At 39.3% G+C, this 20,955-nt stretch overlaps 1 long non-coding RNA gene across 2 annotated transcripts in view; it reads right to left on the minus strand.

Annotated features, from left to right (window-relative positions):
* LOC107316817 (uncharacterized) overlaps positions 1 to 20,955 on the minus strand; it is a 273,418-nt gene that overhangs the window by 207,672 nt on the left and 44,791 nt on the right. For both annotated transcript variants that reach the window (XR_014948313.1, XR_001556594.2), the window contains one exon: positions 10,064 to 10,149. This is a non-coding gene — a long non-coding RNA (uncharacterized LOC107316817). The remainder of the gene's footprint in view (positions 1 to 10,063; positions 10,150 to 20,955) is intronic.

Consider the following 20,955-nt stretch of genomic DNA (forward strand, 5'->3'; position numbering starts at 1 on the left):
AAAGAGAGAGATGACAAATGTGCACTTGGGACTGCAGCACACCTGCTGGATCTTGAAGCAGAATATAGAGTTGTATTTCATATGGCCCTAGTAAAGCCATTGACCCAAATAATTCTCCTGTCAGTCCCACTGGGCAAATATACAAAATGTTGGAGAATGCATCTAGCGATGTGTTTAGCAACTGGGAGCATTTGTTTCTTCCAAAGAGTTATAACAAATCATTGACTCATTACAGAAATTGGCAACGCCTCTGGAATGAGTCAATGAACATCCTTCTATTTTTAACAGATATTTAAGTGCTTCTGTATTTTAAATTATTATTAGCCCTATGCTCTTAAAGAGAGGAATACATAGAAACTGAAACACAAATATTAAGTTGCTACTGGTACCTATGGAATTCTATGTCCCTCAACTATTTAGACTTCACCGTAAAGTCCGTGAAAACATTCTATAGTGGCCAACCATACAGAAAAGTTAACCCACACTTTCTAAGGCTTAGACATGTTTGTACCTGTATGAATATAAAACTGCCAACAAGATTGTCAAATAGCATGAGGCCAAGATGCTTTGCTGCTTTTATAGACATCAACTGCCATTTGTTATATAACGCATTCCCAACCTAATTACAGTTACATAGTACCTAACGCATATATGTCTTTATATATATACATGCCCCTGCAAAAACTCCTTTGCTAGCATGCCTCAGTTTGATTGGATGCGTTGATCTTTATAGCTTCCTTTTAAAATCACTATACTTCAGGAGAGAGAAAACATACAAGTACCTTAAGAAATGTTGATTTATGAACTGCAGTGGTCTTTATTTTTCTTGTAAACCTGGGTGGAAAATTGATCAGTTATAAGACTACTATAGATCTCATGGGCTTGCAAGATATATTATTGTATTTCAAGATTATCCAACATTGCAAGAGATTTTTTTTCTTTTTTCTTTTATTTTTTTCCCCACATCTTCACAGTCATACATTTTCCTGTCTCCATTCTTTTCTTTTCTTTTTTTTTTTCCTCACTCCCCGTGTTAGAATTAGGGAAGCTATCATAAAATAAAAACAAAGAGGAAGAAATCATCCTAGAGAAAGTAGCTTTGGGCCACCCCAGGTTTTCCCAATCCATCAGAATGTGGGTTTTATTTCATACCCCACTGAGGTGGAATTTGCAGAATGTTTCTTGAATTACCGTGAGGCGATCTTATAAGACAATTACTGTCTTTTTTCCCCCTTTTGCTTCACTCTGCTTTTGACAGCTGTTGGCGTTTACTATATAGCTGATAGACCCAGCATTAATTTTCTGCGTAGAGCTCTTCTGTAGGATACAGATCAGTTCAACTGTAAAGTAAAATGTACAGACTAGAACTGCTCAAAAGTAGGATAATTTATCTTGTAGAGAATGAAAATATTTCCAAATCTTATGAAATTCAGTTTTAGGCAGAAAGATGAAATACAGGAATTTTACCTATAAAAGTTATATTAAAAGAAAAAAAAACATCTTGAAAATCTTAGAAGAAATGAGAAAGGGCTGACCTTTTTATCGGAACAAAAATGTCATTTCAAAATGCTAACAGTTTTGATAATTCAAAATCCAAATCCGTGTCTCTAGCTTTTTCTGTTTGGGATAATATCAGGAGGCAGGGACTTCTTCGTAACATACCCCAAATGTCACCTGTCTTGACAATCTCCCAAAGAATAATTTTTTTTATTTTTATTTTTTTTCAGTGAGACACCAACAGCAGTACATTCTGAGCTACCTCTATCTTTATTATCTATTCTAATAAAGCATGCAGATCCAATCCCAAAAAACTTTGCTATCGTGTTATACGCTACTTCAAAAGGCATATTTCTCACATGCTTGGAACTCTGGAAGCTTTGTTACCAATTCCTTAATGTATCCGAGTGCTCAGCGTGCAGACAAGATGCCTTTTTCCTGTCCTGATGTAGCTGAAGCATTTGACCCTGCATTAGAAAATGATTTCTGAGCAACTGGCTTCCAACTCAGTAACATCAACAGTGCCAAAGTCCATCACAGTCTGGCTTCCAGCTCCTAACTCTTGAGCCGAAGGCTGGATAAGACTTACAGACTGTATTTTGGCAAAAGCAACAAACAATCATCACATATATGATATAGATCTGAAGTTCTGGCAGCACTGTTGCGACTATCAGCCAGCTATCTATCCAAATCATCTGTGTCCTTCTTGATAATTTTCAGTGTTCACTCTATGCCTTTGCTGAGATGCTGTTTCGCTTTTTATGTGGTAAGAACAGCACTTTCTAGAGGTAATTGTTTTCCTCCCGCCCTTAAATAAGGAGCTAAAAGTAAGGGGAAAGTTACTTGTATGCTGTGTGGAAGGAGACTTCTGGATCTGAACTAGTGTGAAAATGTACTGCTTTCTAAGCACTTTCCTACTACAGGTCATACACTAATTAATTTGCAGATGCTGAGTTCTATTTTAACATACAGGAATATGCACTGATTCACAGTTAACGAATGTATTCATTAACATGGATATTATCATCTACAAAACAGAGTTGTGGACTGAGGCAGAAGGATAAGACAAAAATTTCAAGCAACATTAGGCAGCCAAAAGACTACTGATGGACATGCAACTGGACCCACCCTTCAGATGCACATGGAACAGTTATTCAGCAGATGCTAGTATTACCAATCCTACAGGATTTTGTATTGTGGCAATTTTTTTCAGGTCCCAAATTCATACCTCTCTGGGAGATGTTACTGGACAGTTAAAGTTGGAACAATATGAAGAAATCTTCTAAGCTGAGGTGCTGTAGTCCAAAGTAAAATCTAGTCCAGTTACTTACTGCTTAGGAAGAGATCTGTCAGATGGACCACAGGTCCAACACAGATGGTTCTAACATTCTTGTTGTCATCTTGCTATCAATACTATCTTAATTACATACACTAAATAAAAAGTATATTTGAAGTCCTTCATCAAGAACCTTACTGATACAGCCTCCTGCTGGAAACATTCTTTTCCTTGCCATGAGCAAGTTTAAGTATATAACACTATGATTTGTTAGGTGGAGGAAGCTGTATGACAAAACACTTCAGGGATGCAATACTTTTTGCCAAGCAGCTGAAACTGTTTTGTTGATAAATGCTCATGTCTCATACTATTAACACTGTCACACAGGTAAAGTTTGATCTGCTGACAAAACCTCTTGTGGCTGTCTCTTAATCTATTCAGTAATCAATATTAATGCTGTCAAATGTCTAAAAACATTCCTTTTACCTTGTTTGTTTCAGCTTGTGCTATATACAGTTTCACATATTTCACTCCACACAGTCATTCTGCATGTGTATGTATATTTCAGTGCAAGTGATAATATACATTTTCTCTAATAATTGCAACAAACCAGAACGTAACAGAAAGATGAATGCTCAGATACCCTGGCAAAGAGCACATTAATAAAGATTTGGAAAACATGAGCTGCAGCTGCTTACATAAAGCTCCAGTTAGCACTGACCTTCAGGCTCCATCAGGATCTCAGTACAATTTTGCTTTCTGTGTTAGGAGTCTGTTTGGCTCTGTGACCCCCTGCTGTGCCTGATACCAACAAGGATGGACAGCTTGCTATATGGTCAATCCCTTTCATGACCAAGCCCATCAAGACTCAGGTATATCAGCCAAGTAATAAAAGTTGCAGTTCAGTGATAAACGATGGATGGTTTGCCTATTCCATCTGTTTTAAAGCATTAGAATAAGCTGTGATGATGCATAAACCCAAACACTAGCCTGTGCCCTCACACCTAATCACTCCAAATTGCTGGTGAAGACAATCTTTCTAGATTAATCACACCAGGCACTCCAGCTCCTTCACGGTGCAGCAGATTTCAGTTTTCTCTTGTACACATATTTCCTTAAGGCCATCAGAACTCCAAAGTTAAAAGAAAATTAGCATGTGTCTTGGCTTAACCAAGACCTGAAAAGATGGAACTGTTATTTCTTGGAGACCAAACGAGCATAACTTCGTAAAGTTAGAGTTTTCACAGGCAGACTCTGCATTTTAATCATTTATCCTCTCTGAGGAGAATATTGTACCTTGAAGCAGAGCCTGAAAGGTTTTACCCTGTAGGGAATGCAGCTACAACAAAAGAAAACTGAAAGCCATTTGGCGGCTCATGACCAACTCAGAGCTCAAGTTGGCCAAATTCCACACATGAGCACAGAGATGCATACACACAGTGCCGGCAACCGCTCACAGTGCCAAATTGCAACCATATTTATAATCCCTTCAAAACACTTGGGCCCATTTTTGTGGGAACAACAAACATAAAAATAATGAAAAATAAACAATATTTCTTTTAGGAAACAAAGTGTCCTCTCTCCCACACACCCAGTAAAAGAAGACACGTTACATTTCCTGCTATTGAGCTGAACAATACCAGCCGTTAACTTTGATAGTTTCTTGTAAGAAAACATGCTGAAAAATAAGAACCCTTATATTCTCATATGTTGTCTTTTCTTACTGAATCCAAGACAACTTCTTATACCTGCGTGAGCAAGCTCCTAATTTCAGTGATACCCAATCTTGCAAGGCTATTGTTTCAGTGGCAGTAAACTGATTTGGTCGTGGCTCAGAATGAGCTCTCTACCTATGCCATGGAGATAGTACATAATGACAAAAAAAACAAAAAACAAAAAAAACCAACAACCAAATCTCTCCCTTGACTCTCAAAACTATTGTTAAAAACAAATTAATTACGTTGATAATACTAATTTATCTAAACAGCATTTTCATATAGTTATGTGTATTCAACATATCTTACATCTGCACATGTCCAGGTTTGAGGGTAGTCCATAAGCAATCTGTCAGTATTTAAAACTGACATAACATCAGTGTTGTTCGTTTACTGTTGTGCTGTGCAGAAACTTTGTTTTCTGATCAAAACTCTGTATGATGTGACTGCCAGCAGAGCATTGCCAGTGGACCAGCCCTCACTGCAGTAAACCAGCCTGCAATAACCAATTTCATGAGGGGATCCACAGGATCTCATAGTATTTCTAACAGGATCAGAATCCCAGATAGAAAGTTGTTTTCATATCTGAAATAGCAAATGTCTATTGAAGGGAGGGTGCTGCTTTAGCAAATAGAAGCAAGGAGACAAAATCTCCCACTGAGGAGTAGAGGAAAAGAAGATAAGGAAGGGGGAAGAAGGAGAGGGGTTGCTCCCTGAAATTGGGCAGATGTAGACAGTATGATGCCACTTACAATTCTGGAACATCAAGCAGAGCTGCAGTAAAATGCCATTAGCAGCTTTCATATGATAATTTGTATAGAAGAGAAGGTTGTTTCTGGGTGGAGCACCAGCCAAGACCAAGTTCACTGAACCTAGCATGCCATTCAATCAATCATGGGAAAAACAATGGGCGATAGAGATAGGAGGACTCTTATTTTGACTTGGTAGCATACATGAAGGCAGGGGGTGAGTATAGGGAGGGGAAAGTATGCAAAAGTGAGAACTGTAGAAAGCTAAATGTTTGAAATGTCTCTAAATGCACATATATTATTTAAAACAATAAAATAACCATTCCTGCACTGACATACGGGGTGGAAAAGCAAGCAAATACAGATTTATATGGTACATATAACATATGAAATAATGATAACAGATAGTGGCAGTCTGCCAAGTCTCCCCCTCATCCCCCACCACCCCCCTCTCCAGTCATTGACTTTCAAAGAGGAAAAGATTTCAAACAGCAAAATCTACCCTGACTTCCAGGGGATGCAAAGAGAAGAGATTTACTTTTAGTTGTACCTTTTAAGTAGTCAAAAATTAATCCAAGTTTCAAGTAGTTACTCGCACAAACATTTTAGCTTGCTGGTACAGATATACAAGTTGGAATTTTCTTGCCTTTGTCTTTTATCTAAGATTTTTTTATTGCCTTTATTTACTGATTTTTGGCATCATTTTTATTCTTACTTTAAAATGAAAGCTGCAAAGGCTGCTCCATTTTCATGGAAATTGCCCAGCAGTAAGAATTTCAATTCACTTCCAGAAGAATAAACTTTGTGCTGCTCAATACACCCAAGATAGTTTGCTGGCTTTCACAAAACCATTTACTAATTAATGACAAATTAAATAGTGTTCCATGTGAGGAAGACTTCAGAGGTGGCACATAAAATTTGGGATTCCTGAAATATCTTCAGAGTGGCTACAGTACATTTGCATGAAAATATGACTGCTAAAACCCAGTTGTAGCGTGCTGCCCAGCACAAAATAGACCAATACCTCAAAAGGACTTATTTCCTATACATATGTACTCACACATTTCATTTAACACTCTTGAAAACATTTGTTTTCCAAAACTACAGGGCTATCATATTAACTTTTTGCTTCATTCTTTGGGAAAAATCACTGAGGCTGGGCTGTGAGTTGTAAGCTATACTATCAAAATGCATTGGTTTATAGCATGGCTTCATTTTGAAGGCACGTGGGAATTGTTCACAGCACTGCACTCCTCAGGGTTCCTCACCAGAGGCATCATTTCCAAGTTAGGTATTTTCAAGCACTCAGGATTGGAATAAATTTCATCTCACTGAAAAACAAACAGGTGGCTGTGCTCAACTGTAATGGGACCTCACTGGAACATAAGGCTTACAAAAGAGCCTTTAAATTCCCATCCTCAACTGTCAGTGAGACCCAGAAGGTCATTTCAGGATGCCTCAGCCTTTTCTCAAGGAGCTGCAACCTCTGTTGGCCTGGCTACACCAACATAGACCCACGTTTCCATAGGGTGAAAGCACAAAGCAATTTAAGCAGCTGCAAAGCCTCAGCACCACGCATTCAATGCTGCACCAAAAATCCAGGCACTGCCTAGCAGGCCAGTGGAACAGTTTTTGACATGCTTTCTTTAGAGGTAGGTGGTGCAGAATGCTGAGATAGTCTCCTTAGACTTGAGAGGTCTGCAATAACGCAGAAACGATTATTATGACAAGTTCTTAAAACTACTGTTAGCTAATAAAAGAATTTTATTGATTGTCATGCCACACATCAGGATGGAAATTCATTAAGTATTTTATTGCATTTCTAGCACAGGATGTTTCAAAGGAAGGTGTGAAACTCCCATAATGGAGAATTATGCAATAACTTGCTTGTTTGAGAGTCAAACTGCTGCACCCAATGCGTAATGATTGTAGCATTATTTTCCTTTTTTCTATACACTGTAATCCTGTTTAAAGCAGTTCTTCTGACTCATAAAAGAGCAAATCTTGCAGTCTTTGTCATGTTATCATAACGTTGTGCATGAGCAACGAGTTCCACAAGTTAACACATACCCCCACCAACAATCTTGTTTCAGTATCAACCATGACCAAAAAAGAAGGTACCTGTCCTGCACAAATCCTCACTGAGAATTTCTGTGTTTCCTTCATTCCTCCTCCCAGAATTCAAGCTGATTCAATTGCAATAAGGACCGTAAATAAAAATATGAATGCTTGTTGGCTTTTGTCCCTCTCTATACTTGTTTATTATATATGGACAGATCACAATTTACTTGAACTGCTGTTTCTGTGAAGGAATTCATGACTAGTGTATGCTCCTTGCCTTATTTAGAAGCTTTTATCACACTAAGTAACACACAGGTTATTTTCACAGTATGTAAAGAACAGGGATGCAGAAGTACACAAATGGGAAGCCAGAAAACAAAAATACAACTCCTACAACTGTTCTTCAATATACACTAAAAACCAGTACTTTCATAAACTTTTCTGACAGAAGTTCTCTTTCAGGAAAGCTAATGAATTCAAACCCAAAGCAGATGGGAATACAATCAAGACAAATTTGTTTTCCAATTCCATTCAGTTGTTGTGGATTTTTTTCTCTGCTCTTCTACTTTCAGATTCCTCATCTGTTTTATAAGCTGCTACTACTCACTCTCCCTATAGTGAAAGATCAATACATTCATATTTCTAAAGTATTTTCAGATCTCTGAGTGAAAGGAGCAACTATATCAAATTCATTTTGTGTTTATAAAAAAGAAAATTTACTTTAAAAGTTACTTCAGCAAAAGCCTTCAAAATCTAGATCAATAGATCAGACCTGAGAACTGAATATAGTGAATCCGAATACAGCATTATGTATGTGTTATTCAGTCTGGCTGTAACCCAATAAAGCACTTAAACATGTGCCAGGTTTTACTTTCTGTAAGCAGTCCCATTGATCTCCAAGGCACTACTCAAGGCTAAGCACTTCACAGGATTGAAGTTTTTGCTCTGGGGCAGAAAGGGAAATGCCACAACCATTAAGATACATGGGAATCCAAGTACATTTCTCTCATAGTAGATTTACCTATAAGCTCTGCATTTATGACTCAGACAATACTTTAGTCCACAAGCTTCTTACCAGCTTCCAAAAAGATGAGTGAAATTAGAATGTTCATTTTAGCAGCTTCAACATCCTTAAAATTAACTGCTGTGCTTTCAAATTAAGGCCATGAGTAACTATTTCAGAAATAAAAAACACCTCTCCTTAAAGAAAATTAAAGCCTGAGGTATTCAGCTATAGCTTAAGAACTACATTATTTAGTCTAGGTAGGCAATCCAAAACACTTTGCACAACAAAGCTTCCCAGTGCTACTGAAATAATACCTTCAGCTGTTACTACAGAATAAGAACAACGAAGCACTCATGTTTCATTACAGATTTGAGAAAAGTATATCTTCCCCATTTGGAAGACAAATACAGACCAAGTTAAGAGCTTGCCTTATTGGCAAACACTAGTCATCAGTTTTGGGGTCACTTGGGTTCACCTCCTGGTTCTCTCAGCTCACGGAAATCTGGGAGTTCATGCTCTTATGCTTGAGTATACATCAGGCACCACCACCTTGAAAAACAGGGAGTCTAATTTCCCCAAGGACAGTAATTTGAATTTATTACATTACTTTCATATCAGTAAAGGCCATAAGTGGGTCTATATAAGCATTTTAGCTGGGACTAGGAACTTCAGAAGAAAGTTTCTTACTGATTCATTTACCACATACTTTGGTTTTCAACACAGAGGGCACAAAGACTGATTTTTGGATGAAGTTGATGTGGAAGATGTACTCCGGAGGTCAGCTCATGCGCTCCAGGCACTACTGGGCATCTATTCAAAGGAAAAGTCTAGGCATAGACCAAAGAACCTCTGAAATGCACAGTGTGAACACTTCATCCTTAACACCAACATCATCATCTCCTTTTGCACTGAATTACTCAAGCAGTAAGCCATGACTTGCAAATTCAGATAACTGCCATTCCACTTGAGCTTCACTTCTCCTCTGGACAGTAAAATCTGATCTCCTTTCTAAATCATGCAAAACACCTCAGTGAACCCTATTTCTGATGCACAAGACTATAGGTGTGGAGATGCTTTAAGGAGCCTGCAGGAGCAAGCAATATAAATTCCTCTCCCAATGGCACCAGCAGCATCTCCTCCAGAAAACAGAAGTATCAAAGACAAGGAGAATGAAGGAGACCTGATTCCTTGTTGTGCTTTTTCTTATGTCTCTCAGTTGAGAAGAAGAAAACAAGACACTTCATTCTTCTTTCAACAGGTCTGAGAGAAGACCCCAGATTTTCAACCCAGAGTCATTCTGTTTTCCTACCTGAGCTCTTGTAGCTCAGAACAGGGGAACTTCATTTCCCACATGCGGATAAGCATCACATTTATTCCTATGTTACTTCTGTATCCCAAAGTCCAAGAAAACATAGACTCTAGCATTGCAACAAAGTCCATGAAAGTGATACTGGCATACACTTTTTGCTAAAATGTCCATTTGACTCCTGTGGGATTTCTGATCAGCAGCCTTTCTACCCAGTCACCTGGCACAGGGGTAGGTACCAGCCTGCTCTTCTCATCCACACATAATATCTCACTCCCACTTCCCTTTGCATACGTCAGCCTCCTCCTATTGCTTCCCCTACAGCATGTGCACAGTGTCACCTGCCCTTCAGATTTCCAAGGGAACTCTCACTTATGTATTACTATTACACAAATCCATACGCAACAGTGCAACTGAAGTAATTACTAAGAGATGTTATAAGAAATTCCTTACCTCCTTAGGAGATCCCATGCTATACTTTGAGGAACAACACAGCCTTAGTTTGGCTTCTACTTGATTTCCAAAGGGCCTTAGAAACTCTAGAAAACAAAACACAAACACCAAATCAATGAGCTTCATTCAGTATTATTTTCATCTCTATTTACTCATAAATCTTAACACCTAAAATACTGCACATCCACCAAAAGCTCTTCCTTGCCTCTACTCCATTTTTGTCATTAACATATGTTCATAATTAAGCCAAAACAAAAAATTCTTCCCCCTGCATACAAAGTATAAAAATATTTACTTTACACCATGAAAGCAGAGCTCTGTTCAAATCCAAAAATGTAACCTGGGGGTATTTGCAGTAGAAATGTGTCTTTTATAACGATCCCCTTGTGTTAGAACAATCCTCATCAGTTTAGAAACAGTCTGGCTGTAGATTCCTCTCGCTCTCAACTGAGGCTGAGTGGAAAAGCAAAGATGAAAGCAAGGAACAGTTTTTATAGTGCCTCTTGCAGGCTTTTCTTTCTCTGGCTAGAATATGATTAAAGATATCACACGTAAACTGGGAACAGACAACCCCTCACAGCAGCTATTTCAAATTCTGCCCTTGAGGATTATGAAAATAAATAAATAAAACCCTCATTCTTACACAACATTTTCTACCCACAGATTTCAAAGCCATTTCTTGTCCCACCACTGGGGCAATGTACATACATGCAGGCAAGTTTTTCTTTCTTGGCTTGCTGGCACCCTCAAGTGCCCAGAGCAGTGCTGAAAGGTCTTGCACAGATGAACATGATCAACAGAGGGGCCAGCTGGGGTATTCCTCACCATGGCATGCCAGGGCATGTGGCAAAGGCTCCCCAAGCCAGGGGCACACTATAGCATCATAGCAAACAGGCTATCAATTCAGAGATGCTCCCTGGACCACTATTCCCTATTACAGTTATGGCAACAACTAACAAAGTCTCCAAGAGAGAAAGCTTTTCTTCATCATATTATATTGCAATTCCTTTTTCATCTGTCTTCTTCACTTCTAAATCAATTCTCGCTCAATGTATTCTTTGTTTCATTAACTGATGGTTTTAAGGACTCACAGTGTTGCATAGTTAATAACTTCTCAGTAGCCTGACTTTTTCCATCAGTTCACGTTTCCAAACCAATTAATTCCTTGTTGTTTTCCAATGGTTATTAAATGTAGAGAAATCCAGTTTAACCCAGTCTCGCATCTGAGGGATGCATCTATATGCTAATTACTTTTCCAGTTTGCTAGCAGAAAACTCTGCATGATAGAAAGGACCATTTTCTACAATTGTCAAGGGCCAGACTTTTAGAGGTAGGTAGGTGCTTAAAGACATAACAGCAAAAAACAGGGATTTTTTTAAGAAACATCTAGAGAACTAAACCCTGAGGGAAATACCTTACAGGGTACCTGAATGCCTTTAAGAGCCTCACTCCACAAGACACAATAACAAAACAAAAACCACACACACGAATTTAAAAAGAATAAAGTGGAAAAAGCTTAATTTCTTTTTAAATATTTATAATGAAGAAATAAAATATTTAGAAGAACGAGGCAGAGTTTTACTTTCCTACAGCTAGTTACACAGGTCCCAATTTATTTTCATGGCTAGCACTTAACTTAATTCTTCAAAGGAATCATAATTGGAACTAAATAAAATCATGCTATTCTCCTCATTTACCAAGAGGACTCAAAAATAAATTTTATCAATTTAACTTCCCCTGGTTAATCTATTTAGTTGCTGCATTGCCAAATGGCTTCAATACCTCAATTGATTCCTTCCTACAGGAGATGCTCCAAAGCTAAAGACCTGGGCAAGATGGTCCCAATGAAAAAGCACCCTTGGGAGAATATTATCCCTCCTAGCTCTGCAGCAGCAACATCTGAGCAACTGCAGACAAATGAAGCCAGCTTCAGGCCCTTTTCAGAAAGGCTTTAGAAGCTCAGGCAAGAAAATGGTACACAGGTGGCCTGAATTCCAGTGGACTTAATATTTGTGCACAAAACACCTGTGCTCTGAAGAGCACAGAAATACAGAGCACTCCATCTTAGCTGCTTAGGGAAGGTTTTGCTGTGCTACCTCACTCTTTGATGCCCCTAAAAAACAGACAACAGGTAGAATTTTAACAAGACTTCCCATATAATTTTTGAAAAGTGAACAGTTTTGAGCATCCATGTGTGGAGATGTGTTACATTTAGGCAGGTATGCAAAAACTTGCTGGATTTGGGCCTTCTTCAAAGGCTGTTTGCTCAGTTATGGAAGTTGTGAGTGAAGCACAGACGTGTTAGAGGTAGGATAATCTCTCAAATCAACTTTGTCCAAGTCTTCTTTGTACAGTTCAAGGCAGGAGGTCATGTTCAGATTTTTAAGCTAACTTTAATCTTTAGGATAGATATCACATCAAGATGACCAAGCTAGTGAAAGAAGTTTATGGCTCTGGTCTATGACTGCATTTCAGTCCAGGAAACAATGACCACTTGTATCTTAAGGCTATTGTCTCACAGCCTGAGCAATGCAGAACAAAAACACAGGACAAGTTTTGCTTCGGAATAGTTAGCTACTTGTTTATCTGAGTCACCCCTTAGCCCACAACTTGTATTTATTCCTTCCCTAGAAGTACTGCAAACTTGCTTAAGGATGGGATGGCTTAAGGTCTGGTAATAGGATTTTTGGCCTTTCACATTCAGCTCATTTATCTGAACACCAGGAGGTCTCCAGGTCAGTGAATTGTTACCCACTGACTCTTGCCTAGTGGCCTCTGATAAACAAATGAGCAACTCGCACACAGTTGACAGTTCTCTACCTAAAAGTTATCTGCCAAAAGGGGACAGTAACAGAAGAAAAAATATAACTAAACATGGGTAGAGACAAAATTTCTTTATGAGCACAAAGTTTTTTCCTCCCTTACATTCCTGAGTTATTCTGGCAAGGAGATTTGAAGGCACCAACACCAGCCAGCCCACCTCTTTTGGGGAGAAATATATTTTACTGACCCCACACTGAATCAGATTTTTGCTGGGCTTGCTTTGTAGAGCTGGCAACAGATTCAGGAAAAAAATAGGAATTCTCATCCTTGAAGAAAAATTCCAGTGTTACAAATTAAAAAGTAGAAAAGATCAATAAAATATAATATTCAGTTAAAGAAGCACCTTCTTTTTTCATAATACTGAACATTATAAAAAAGAAACGAACATAAACTACATACACACACAAATAGTAGAAAATCACCTTAAACTGAGGGTGTAAAGAAAAAAGAGAAGTAATAAAACTATAGCAATACAAAAGAAGACAGCTCAGGCAGAATATTCCCTTTTGCTTAGATTACCCTCTCCCCCCCATTGAAAAAAGTTCTGAGCACCTTTAACGGGTAATAGTAGTGAAACAATGACAGATCTAAAACTTAGTCAAGACTACAGAAACCAAACCAGTTCATACTCCAACTGCAGATTTTACCTTTTGTTTCTCTTCCATTCTCAGCTTCCCAAATAAAGTCCAGGACCACAACCTAGTCCAGCATAGAGCCTACCAACTCCACTATTCATCAGGTCAACAATTAAGCCCAACACAAATAAATACACCTGTTACACTTAAACTGCAGTTGAAAACAGTCCTTCCGTTAGCAGCTCGCTATACAGCTGACTCCACACCTGCTCCTCTGAAGTAGCACAGTGGGCTCACAGAATTTTTGAAGAGCAGAAGCATTCTAAAATGATGTAAAAATCCTTGCTTATTCTCTATTCACTCATTCCTAGTTGTAAATAGCAGCATGAAAATACATGCAAAAGACAAATTCAGCAAGATTCATAATGCAAAGGTATATATAGAAATTACAGCCTTACCAGAGAGGTTGCTTTTATGGTGTCTTATTCTTTCCTCCATTTATCAGTTCCCACTAAGCCCTAATTGCTCCACAGTTGTGAATTAGATAATCTCTAGTGATCTCGTTGATTAATGTACTGAAGTTACCTGTTATCACTTTTAGCTGAGGTTATATGCTTTTGTTTCTTATCTCAGAAAGTTCTTGTGTGACACAAAGCATGTCCCTTTTTCCCCACAGATCTATAAGTAAGGTTAGAAAAACACATCTGTAGGCTACCATGTATTAATGCCAATAAAACAGAAATGGCAAAATATAAGTTCAATCATTTTGTCATGGAACTGCAGTATCATAAAATTATTGAGGTTGCGAAAGACCACTAGGATCACCCAGTCCAACAACTACCCATCCCCACCATGCCCACTAACCATGACCCTCTTTTCTTAAATACCTCCAGGGATGGTGACTCCACCACCTCCCCAGGCAGCCTGTGTCAGTGCATCACCACACTTCCTGAGAAGAAATTTTTCCTAATATCCAACCTGAACCTCCTTGAGGTCATTCCTTCTCATCTTATGGCTGTTACCTGGGATTAGCAGAAATCAGATGCAAGCCCAATTTATAATTGCATGTACAGTGTTGTCTAGGTGGGGGAGTATTTGTACAGAGACCAAAAAATCATGCCTCTTGTAAGCATAATAACTTTTAATAAGATTTACTGGATATCACATTGCTACATCTGAACAATGTTGCACTGTTCTACTTATTTGATGTCTACAGACTGTTTTCTTTGGGTTTCACTAGAACCTGTAGAATCACCACATGAAGTGAATGAAGTAGCGAGGAGGGAACTCTGGATGCCACCCAGGCCAACCCTTTCTATCTGTATAACTGCAGCATGTGTGCATGCAGATATTGCAGGTGCTTGGATGATGCATGAATCATGCACAAATGCAGACCTTATAGTGTTAAAATAAATAAAGACCATTGAGATTAAAAAATATATATTTCTAGCCACAAAAAAATCTCATTCCTGAAAGCACAGGAATGAAGGCATGTTTGAAATGAGGTTGTCCCTGGTAACACCTGACAGCTTAAGATTCACATATTGCCCTAATCTACATCACCACAAATGCGTGTACTTTGGAAACTTCTGTTTATTTGTTTAGGTTAAACCAACTCTTAGAGCATTCAGCCAAACTGAAATAATCTCAATTTTAATTTAAAAAACATATTCAGGTTGAGACGTGACATTAGTTCCACAGGTTTGAAATGATATTTTGAGCCAATCCAATAAAGTTTTCTTGTATAATGATAAGAAAACTATCAGTCTGATATCTGGCTCGTACACAGGGCATTTCACATCTCAGAGGTAAAGGCCTCGGACCACTGGTGTGCAAGAGCTGATGCATCTCTCCCATAAATCAGTCAATTAATTTCCTTCTAACAAGCCTGAGTAAAGCTCCGCAAATTATTCACTGATACTGTCTGACACAGCTAAGGATAGGGATAGAGAACGCAGACCGGAGGCACCAAGAACAGCCTGCATGGCAGTATACAGGTGCAGGGTAGTGACCTTGCCAGCTGTGCTGGTCTCTCTTGGCACCCCTTCATGCTCTGCATTTTAAGAACAGCCCACCAGATGAGCATTATGTATTTAGTACTGCATGTCTGTGAGGGCAAAGCATAATTCCCAGTATGTTTTGGAAGAGGGCCAACTTCACCCTGAAAGCAGCAAAAGATATAATCCCCCAGCATCTATGAACCAGCCACAGAGAAAACTGCCCAACTCTGCAGGGCCTCTTTTAAGGAGAAACTGCCCTTGCTGCAGGAGCACAGATCATCACTTTAAGTTGAAACTGGATGTTTTCATCCGCCTTGAACAACCCTCTGCTGAAACACCAGTACTACTGGGGTCAGAGAGGAGCATCCGGACGGAAGTTCTGCAGCAGATCCAGCGTCTGCAGCAATCAGATCACGCTCGTGTGGGCCTAAGGTGAGAGAAAAGCCAATTTAACAGTATTTCAGTGATGTAACATCTGAGCAAGTCATGCTCTGGGTGGGGTAAGCGTGTGGGTGGGGATGAGAAAGAAAAGGTCTTTGTTAGCAATCACACCAGGGCTCCAGATCAAAACATTCTTCAGCCTTGGAGGGGAATCACCATCCAGACCTCGATGAAACCTGAATCTCATCGCTTCTCCTCTCAGCGAGTGAGCTAAATCAAATTCCCATGCGCGAGACAGAAACACAAATCCAAATCGCATAGCTTGGCCTCATCTCTGATCTGTTATATTTATCAGCGATAAGATTTCCAAGAAAAAGGGAAGGGGCATCAGAAATCTGTCACCCCAAACATAAAACATGCCGGACCAAATTCTTACATTTACATTTCACTCTTGAAGCCTACAGAGAAATGTTGATTTAAGCGGTAGGGGATCTGTGCCTACATCTCCATGTAGATACTGTGCTGTCTCAATGCCAAAGCCAGAAATAAAGTCTTAGGGTTACTGAGGCAGAGGAAGCTATCGAGCTCAAGAGAAAGTGGAAGAAGCTTGAATCCCTGTGTTTTTACTGGGACATCTTTCATAGCAACGAAAGATTTGGCATTAATGCTTTTTCATACAAAGGGGTGGCCAGGCAGGACGCACAAGTGAGCTTTCATGTGTGCAAAGGAGAGGAGCAGAGATGAATGTGAACAGCTTTACACTAAAATTAAACCAGGCTTTTCCGTAAAACAGATGTTATGGTTCCCTTTAAATAATAATAATAATAATAATTAAATTATCAGCAAACAGAAATGTTCAGGAGAAGGAATTTGGGGCTGAGATTTTGGCATTAGTAATTCCCTATACTTAATCCATAAAAGTTTTCTTTCATGTTTACAGAAGGGGGTTAAAAAAAGAAGCAAGGCTGTTACTAAAGGATTTTAAGATACAGTGGAGATGTGAAAGGCACAGAAGATTTTCATTTCCTGTGTTATAGGGTGCAAATAATATCAGTATGAAAAACCTGGCAGGAAGATTTAAGATAGCAGTTTTTACATTGATAAGTATTTGTTCATTTCCTGACAACAAAAAATATAAATCTCTTCAGAAATTAAATACCCTGGCTTGTTGAAGCACTTTTGTGACGTTCTGTGGTAGACTGGCTTCCTTTCATTGGAAATCCACAGCTAGAATAATAATCACAGCATCAGTTATTATACTTGTATCAGTTCTGTGCGGCAAGAGGCTAATACAGTGTATGGCCGAATTCTCCTACTTTTGTGTCACTTATTTTCTCTGTGGGCCAGATTTGCATTTTAATGGAAGTAGTTTATAGACTTCTTTGCTGCCTTCATAGTGCCACAAGTGGCATCATTAAGTGAGTTAAGCCGGATTAATGCTGATAGTAAAGTCAGATAATACAATAACAGAGGCCTTCATTTCCATTTGGATTAGGTGAAGAGAGCAGGCCTGTCTGGTGCAGGGTGATAATTTGTAAGCGCGATATGTTGTACTTGAGAGGATAAGATTAAATTTAGTGGGTTTAACTGTCATCCCAGTAAGTCAATTACTTCATCTTTTCAGGCTTTGAATTTCTTTTATAAATAAAATAAATGGAATATTGAGCTGCTCCACAGCCATTTCGAGCTTCCATGAAGAAGAATTACACATGCTGGGCCAAAAAAAAAAAAAAAAAAAACCAACCAAAAAAAAAAACAGAGAGAGAGGGGAAAGGGTTTCTGATTTGGCTCCACAAACGAAATGCAAGCTGCATTCAAGTGCCAGCATGGCAACAGCTCAGGAATATTGTCCATCTCTCATATCACAACATGACAGATTCCATTGTGACTTTGGTTTATCCATAATAGGAAATATTTATGTTGTGCCTAGCCTTTTCTGTTTCTATCAGGAGATCGTAGAAGGAATACACTAAAATACTGATCCCTGCTATCATTTAAAGTCTTACTTTTTTCCACTGCTTGCTATCGCTTCTATATTTAATGCTTACACCTTGCTGCTGAGAGTGTCACAAATGAAAATAAATAAAGGAGATCTGTTTGATTTGGATCCATATCAGGTCAAACCTGGTTTAATTCTCCTGACTTCTCTCTCCACCTCCCCCCTATTTGTACACCAAATCCCTGCAATGCCATTTCTCAGGCATGGAGAGCTTTGACAACAAGCTTTCTGTAAATTAGATTGAGATAGATAAAGCACCAACATCTTCATTTCTAGCCACAGATCCAGGATGAAGACAGGTAATGTCAACAAGGGACTGTTTATCCTTAGCAGGAGATCATTTCAGGAGTGCCACAACTCAAGATCTTTTCATAAAATCATTTATAAGTACTTAGCTCTCTCCTGTGACTCCTGCTGTGGGGCATTATCACAAACAGGGAGAAAGAAACCTCTGCTATTCTGTCTAAAGCTCTTGTTAAAACTCCACGCTAAGATTGAGCCTTGCAAGGTGCTAGCACTTGCCCACTGATGCTGAGAAAGGGCTGGCAGTAATCTCCTGGGAGGCAGGAGGGACATAGCTAAAGGCTAAGGCAGGTGCTTTGCATTCCCATAAGGATGCTTGGTAGCATGTACTATTAGCTGATTGAGCCACAGCCCTGTCATTAAAGGACACTTCATAGGAGATGCTCAGCAGTCTGCAGGACTAGATCCAAATGAACACAAATGCCTCAAAAAGGCAGAGCACTTGAAAAGACAAGGCAGAGTGACAGGCAGATTTAGCCAGATCTGCCTCAGTTGTGTGAAAGACAGCCTTCTGGGTCATTGTAGAAAGGACAACTATGTGTCTTGACACTTATTCTGTGCCAAGGAAGAAAGCATTTTCCACACAATTTAGCTGACACAAATCATAAGTAAATGACTATTTGCAATGGGCATTTTTAGTATGTTTGCCTCTTCTTCATGTAGACATATATCGCCCATAGCTCCCCAAGAATCAGGGGGAATCACATAATTCCAAATGTGTAATGCAAAGAACTGGCTCCTTTCATGATGCAAAGCTATAGGAAATAAAATGGGATGGACTGAAGGACAGAATCTGTGTCGTACATTGAAGCTACTGTTTAACATACAAAGGTTCCTCTGTCGGTAAGAGATATTTAGCAAAGAAAGCTGTGTTCTGAAAAGAGTTAAGTAATTTTGATTTCATAATTTCATGCCACAGTTTGATGGTCAATTTGACTTTCAGGTATCTTAAATAAATCAACTAACCTCCTTTAAATCGTTCTTTATAGCTGACATTTACATCTTCCCATCTCTCGTTTTTGGATTATTTCTATAATTACTTACATAAAGATACCAAATTGCGAATATTCATAGATTTGATTTGCTGATATAGGGAATCCATAAACAAAATCTCAACCGTGAGTGTTCTTACAGATATCAGTCTTCCATTTTTTCTCAAATTAGCAATGTCACGCAAGCTTTGAGAGGCTGTAATTACAACCTCAATAGAGCAGAAAAGCCCAAGCAGCCAACCAGCCTCGTCCTGCTCAAAAATGAGTCTTCCCCTGTCTTTAACACTGGGCAGCTCTTCCTTTTTGCATATCTGAATGTTATGTTTGTCTTCCAAATTCTGCCTTTTCTTGGACCCAGCAATGCCAGAGATTTTTTTGCTCAGAGAACCGTGTGGCAGGATTTGACCAGCTCAACTTTAATCTGCCCTGATTTGTCACACAGCACTGCCAATTGAGTCCCTTAGATGGTATGGAAAATTGGTGCTGCTTCTCTCCAGAATGCTTGTTCACACACTAGCATACGGACAGTCCTGTGCACTGCAAACAAAGAGCACAAAAGCTCAGTGTGTTTGCTACGACCAGCTGGGCTGCCAGGCCCTAGCTGCTAGGTTAGTTCTTGCTAGTTCATGGAAATTAGACAGAATGTCAAAACTGGATACCTGGATGTCTCCCTTTGCTGTGCTATCTGAACATCTCACTAATGCTGTGGGTAGTCTCACAGCAAATGTGTGAGGTGAGGCAGCATTAACATTCATTTTATAGGAACTGAGCTACTGAAAGAGACAAGGGAGGGTACTCAAGATGACTCAAAATGCAGAGACATTACTAATAAGTTAATAGGCCACCTCTGCTAACTTCTTTTTCCCTTTCTTTTCTCAGGACTCAACTGACTTGGCTGCAGATATCCCAGGAGACTCTCGCTTTACATCTTTTGCTATCTGAATATTTTTCCATCTGTGTCTAAGGGATCACAGTGAGCAGTTACCCTCATGCCCAATGAAACAGACCCAGACACATGGATTAGGCTGAGCAAGACCTGTGAAGAGGTATTTCTGCACAGATCAGCAAGCCAAAAAGCCATGGAATGTTTGGTTACCAGCTCAGCCCAAAATTTGGTTAAGCTTCAGCTTACTCAAAAAGAAAGGAGAAACATGTGGAAAGTCTTTGTCACATGGCAGCTCCAAGAGGCTGGCACTGTCAGAGTGTCCTCAGTGAACTCTAAAAGAAAAGTCAGTGGGATTGCAACAGTGCATGTGAGATCCATACAGCCAGTTGCTACCCCCATCTTCACATGGGTTCTAAGGAGGTGATACCTCACTGAAGCTGGTCCACGCACATGAAATTACCTGAGTTTTCTGTATGCAAACACCATGAGGGGCTGTCTGAGTTACTACCCAGACAGAACATAAAGATGTACAAAGTTCTCCAAGTGCCACATATGACTGCTGCTGGACAAAGAACAGCTTTTCATTTACTGGCATTAGGAGCAGAAGCATGTGCATTTGCCATCCATCAAGGGTCTTAGAATACATGTGTGTTTTGAAGGGAGACAAGCACAGTCAGAGATGGATCCAAACAAGCTGCAGCATTATCTCAATTTGTTTTCAAGTAACTCTATATGGGTAAATATTAAACTGTGTGAAAGGGAAGGACCTGTGCCAGCCAAGCTTTAGCCAGAACCAGGCCTTCTCTCTCCATGTTTCTGTCTGCAAAGAGCAAGAGCTTTGCTAAATTTGCAGCAGACAGCTATGACCAACAGGCAGTTGTTCAATTATATCTTAAGCCTCCTTGACACATGATAAAGAAACATGTATATTAA

The sequence above is a fragment of the Coturnix japonica genome, chromosome 7, assembly GCF_054131305.1.
Source record: "Coturnix japonica strain WE chromosome 7, WE-NBRP24, whole genome shotgun sequence".
In the NCBI taxonomy this organism is placed as follows: Eukaryota; Metazoa; Chordata; class Aves; order Galliformes; family Phasianidae; genus Coturnix; species Coturnix japonica.